The sequence below is a fragment of the Oncorhynchus kisutch genome, unplaced genomic scaffold, assembly GCF_002021735.2.
Source record: "Oncorhynchus kisutch isolate 150728-3 unplaced genomic scaffold, Okis_V2 Okis09a-Okis19a_hom, whole genome shotgun sequence".
Classification (NCBI taxonomy): domain Eukaryota; kingdom Metazoa; phylum Chordata; class Actinopteri; order Salmoniformes; family Salmonidae; genus Oncorhynchus; species Oncorhynchus kisutch.
The window spans coordinates 18,518,427-18,524,097 of record NW_022261985.1 but is presented as its reverse complement, the minus strand read 5'-3'; the positions used below and the strand labels follow the sequence as shown (position 1 = coordinate 18,524,097).

General features: G+C 44.6%; 1 protein-coding gene across 1 annotated transcript in view; it reads left to right on the top strand.

The window, feature by feature from the left end:
* LOC109887009 (carboxypeptidase E) overlaps positions 1 to 693 on the top strand; it is a 49,597-nt gene extending 48,904 nt beyond the window's left edge. Inside the window, 1 exon segment of the mRNA XM_031815415.1 lies at positions 1 to 693. This exon segment is cut by the window's left edge and continues 626 nt beyond it. The gene's annotated coding sequence lies outside the window, so the exon portion shown is untranslated.
* The last annotated feature ends 4,978 nt before the right edge of the window (positions 694 to 5,671 follow it).

Below are 5,671 nucleotides of genomic sequence, written 5' to 3'. Positions count from 1 at the left end.
TGGTCCTTAGAGAGGAAGTAGGGCACTGTGTTGTCAACTCTTCCCTGGTCCTTAGTGTACTAGAGGAAGTAGGTCACTCTGTCGTCAACTCTTCCCTGGTCCTTAGTGTACTAGAGGAAGTAGGGCACTATGTTGTCAAATCTTCCCTGGTCCTTAGTGTACTAGAGGAAGTAGGGCACTATGTTGTCAACTCGCCCTATAAAATCTGTTATTATGTTTTCTGTCAATATACCTAGTTAATAAACAGCTCTAAGGCCCTATAAAATCTGTTATTATGTTTTCTGTCAATATACCTGTATAATAAACAGCTCTAAGGCCCTATAAAATCTGTTATTATGTTTTCTGTCAATATACCTGTATAATAAACAGCTCTAAGGCCCTATAAAATCTGTTATTATGTTTTCTGTCAATATACCTGTATAATAAACAGCTCTAAGGCCCTATATAATCTGTTATTATGTTTTCTGTCAATATACCTGTATAATAAACAGCTCTAAGGCCCTATAAAATCTGTTATGTTTTCTGTCAATATACCTAGTTAATAAACAGCTCTAAGGCCCTATAAAATCTGTTATGTTTTCTGTCAATATACCTAGTTAATAAACAGCTCTAAGGCCCTATATAATCTGTTATTATGTTTTCTGTCAATATACCTGTATAATAAACAGCTCTAAGGCCCTATAAAATCTGTTATTATGTTTTCTGATTTTTATCTTTCTTGGATTTAGGTTTTTGTTTTTTACTCTCAAAATATATATTTTTCTACGAAATTAGATTACATTAGATTAAATTAGATTAAACTAGATTACATTAGATTAAATTAGATTAGTTCTGAGTCCATGTCAATGCTTAAATCACATGATGAAAAATAAAAGTAGGTCGAAGAAAACAAACACATTTAGATTTTGGGGTGTAATTCCTCTTTAATTATGCTTCTGGCCCTTTAATTATGCGTCTGGCCCTTTAATTATGTTAAAGGTTCAGAATGCTCTAGCCAGAGGGAGCTGCTCAGACCAGTGCAGTTCAGAATGCTCTAGCCAGCCGGCAGATTAACTAATTAATTAATTAACTAATTAATTAGACTAACTTTAACCACTCTGAACCATAGCCCTAACTTTAACCACTCTGAACCATAGCCCTAACTTTAACCACTCTGAACCATAGCCCTAACTTTAACCACTCTGAACCATAGCCCTAACTTTAACCACTCTGAACCATAGCCCTAACTTTAACCACTCTGAACCATAGCCCTAACTTTAACCACTCTGAACCATAGCCCTAACTTTAACCACTCTGAACCATAGCCCTAACTTTAACCACTCTGAACCATAGCCCTAACTTTAACCACTCTGAATGAATACCTAAACTTCACCCTTTGAGTTGTTTTAACCCAGTAACCATGCAGAATTTACCTTGTAACCACACAGAATTAATGGGTCAAAAATAGACAGTCATCCACATACACATACGTAACAGTATAACTTTAGACCGTCTCCTCGCCCGTACCCGGGCGCGAACCAGGGACCGTCTGCACACATCAACAACAGTCACCCACGAAGCATCGTTACCCATCGCTCCACAAAAGCCACGGCCCTTGCAAAGCAAGGGGAACTACTACTTCAAGGACTCAGAGCAAGGGGAACTACTACTTCAAGGTCTCAGAGCAAGGGGAACCACTACTTCAGGTCTCAGAGCAAGGGGAACCACTACTTCAAGGTCTCAGAGCAAGGGGAACCACTACTTCAAGGTCTCAGAGCAAGGGGAACCACTACTTCAAGGTCTCAGAGCAAGGGGAACCACTACTTCAAGGTCTCAGAGCAAGGGGAACCACTACTTCAAGGTCTCAGAGCAAGGGGAACCACTACTTCAAGGTCTCCGAGCAAGGGGAACCACTACTTCAAGGTCTCCGAGCAAGGGGAACCACTACTTCAAGGTCTCAGAGCAAGTGACGTCACCGATTGAAACGCTATTTAGCGCACACCACCGCTAACTAAGCTAGCCGTTTCACATCCGTTACACACACACACACACACACACACACACACACACACACACACACACACACACACACACACACACACACACACACACACACACACACACACACACACACACACACTGACCAGAGTCATCAACATGTATCATGTATGTTCTGGATCATCTAACAGAAAAACCTTTATCATGTCAATTCTATATTGTTCAAAAAATTATGTTTTTTGAAAGTGAATTGTGAAAGTGAACCTCTGTGAATGATACCATGATAATATAATATGCTGTTGAACCTCTGAATGATACCATGATAATATAATATACTGCTGAACCTCTGAATGATACCATGATAATATAATATGCTGCTGAACCCCTGTGAATGATACCATGATAATATAATATATTGCTGAACCTCTGTGAATGATACCATGATAATATAATATACTGCTAAACCTCTGTGAATGATACCATGATAATATAATATGCTGTTGAACCTCTGAATGATACCATGATAATATAATATACTGCTGAACCCCTGTGAATGATACCATGATAATATAATATGCTGTTGAACCTCTGTGAATGATACCATGATAATATAATATACTGTTGAACCTCTGAATGATACCATGATAATATAATATGCTGTTGAACCTCTGAATGATACCATGATAATATAATATGCTGCTGAACCTCTGTGAATGATACCATGATAATATAATATACTGCTGAACCTCTGTGAATGATACCATGATAATATAATGTGCTGTTGAACCTCTGAATGATACCATGATAATATAATATACTGCTGAACCTCTGTGAATGATACCATGATAATATAATATGCTGTTGAACCTCTGAATGATACCATGATAATATAATATGCTGTTGAACCTCTGAATGATACCATGATAATATAACATACTGTTGAACCTCTGAATGATACCATGATAATATAATATACTGCTGAACCCCTGTGAATGATACCATGATAATATAACATACTGTTGAACCTCTGAATGATACCATGATAATATAATATGCTGTTGAACCTCTGAATGATACCATGATAATATAATATGCTGTTGAACCTCTGTGAATGATACCATGATAATATAGCATACTGTTGAACCTTTGTGAATTTTCTTTGAATACACTCTTACAACACATAACTAGTGTCCTAATCATTTATTTCTGACAAGATTGTGCTTCAGTTTGATATTATATATATATACTATATATACACAGTATACTTATGAATAAGACTTAGCAAAGGGTGTGTAGGTTTATAATGGAGACCATATGTCATGGTATCTCTACCTGCTAGCTAGGGTTTATAATGGAGACCATATGTCATGGTATCTCTACCTCCTAGCTAGGGTTTATAATGGAGACCATATGTCATGGTATCTCTACCTCCTAGCTAGGGTTTATAATGGAGACCATATGTCATGGTATCTCTACCTCCTAGCTAGGGTTTATAATGGAGACCATATGTCATGGTATCTCTACCTCCTAGCTAGGGTTTATAATGGAGACCATATGTCATGGTATCTCTACCTCCTAGCTAGGGTTTATAATGGAGACCATATGTCATGGTATCTCTACCTCCTAGCTAGGGTTTATAATGGAGACCATATGTCATGGTATCTCTACCTCCTAGCTAGGGTTTATAATGGAGACCATATGTCATGGTATCTCTACCTCCTAGCTAGGGTTTATAATGGAGACAGACCATATGTCATGGTATCTCTTCCTCCTAGCTAGGGTTTATAATGGAGACCATATGCCATGGTATCTCTACCTCCTAGCTAGGGTTTATAATGGAGACAGACCATATGTCATGGTATCTCTACCTGCTAGCTAGGGTTTATAATGGAGACAGACCATATGTCATGGTATCTCTACCTCCTAGCTAGGGTTTATAATGGAGACCATATGTCATGGTATCTCTTCCTCCTAGCTAGGGTTTATAATGGAGACCATATGTCATGGTATCTCTACCTCCTAGCTAGGGTTTATAATGGAGACCATATGTCATGGTATCTCTACCTCCTAGCTTGGGTTTATAATGGATACCATATGTCATGGTATCTCTTCCTCCTAGCTAGGGTTTATAATGGAGACCATATGTCATGGCATCTCTTCCTCCTAGCTAGGGTTTATAATGGAGAGCATATATCATGGTATCTCTACCTCCTAGCTAGGGTTTATAATGGAGACCATATGTCATAGTATCTCTACCTCCTAGCTAGGGTTTATAATGGAGACAGACCATATGTCATGGTATCTCTACCTCCTAGCTAGGGTTTATAATGGAGACCATATGTCATGGTATCTCTACCTCCTAACTGGGGTTTATAATGGAGACCATATGTCATGGTATCTCTACCTCCTAGCTAGGGTTTATAATGGAGACAGACCATATGTCATGGTATCTCTACCTCCTAGCTAGGGTTTATAATGGAGACCATATGTCATGGTATCTCTACCTCCTAGCTAGGGTTTATAATGGAGACCATATGTCATGGTATCTCTACCTCCTAGCTTGGGTTTATAATGGAGACCAAATGTCATGGTATCTCTACGACCTGCCCCCCCCCCCACACTACTACCTCCCCCCACACTGCTCACTCCCACACTGCTCCCCTCCCACACTGCTCCCCTCCCACACTGCTCCTCCCACACTGCTCCCCTCCCACACTGCTCCCCTCCCACACCTCTCCTCCCACACTGCTCCCCCCCACACTGCTCCCCTCCCACACTGCTCCTCCCCACACTGCTCCCCTCCCACACTGCTCCTCTCCACACTGCTCCCCTCCCACACTGCTCCCCTCCCACACTGCTCCTCCCCACACTGCTCCCCTCCCACACTGCTTCCCTCCCACACTGCTCCTCCCCACACTGCTCCCCTCCCACACTGCTCCCCTCCCACACTGCTCCCCTCCCACACTGCTCCTCCCCACACTGCTCCCCCCCACACTGCTCCCCTCCCACACTGCTCCTCCCCACACTGCTCCCCCCCCACACTTTTCCTCCCACACTGCTCCCCTCCCACACTGCTCCCCTCCCACACTGCTTCCCTCCCACACTGCTCCTCCCCACACTGCTCCCCTCCCACACTGTTCCCCCCCACACTGCTCCCCTCCCACACTGCTCCTCCCCACACTGCTCCTCCCCACACTGCTCCCCCCACACTGCTTACCTCCCACACTGCTCCTCCCCACACTGCTCCCCCCCCACACTTTTCCTCCCACACTGCTCCCCTCCCACACTGCTCCCCCTCCCACACTGTTCCCCCTCCCACACTGCTCCCCTCCCACACTGCTCCCCACTCCCACACTGCTCCCCCTCCCACACTGCTCCCCTCCCACACTCCCCCCCACACTTCCCCCAGATACTGCCCCCCTCCACCGCCCCCCCTACACCGCCCCCCCTACACCGCCCCCCTCCACCGCCCCCCCTACACCGCCCCCCCTCCACCGCTCCCCTCCACCGCCCCCCCTCCACGCCCCCCCCCCTACACCGCCCCCCCTACACCGCCCCCCTACACCGCCCCCCCCTACACCGCCCCCCCTACACCGCCCCCCCTACACCGCCCCCCTACACCGCCCCCCTCCACCGCCCCCCCCTACACCGCCCCCCCTACACCGCTCCCCTACACCGCCCCCCCTCCACCGCC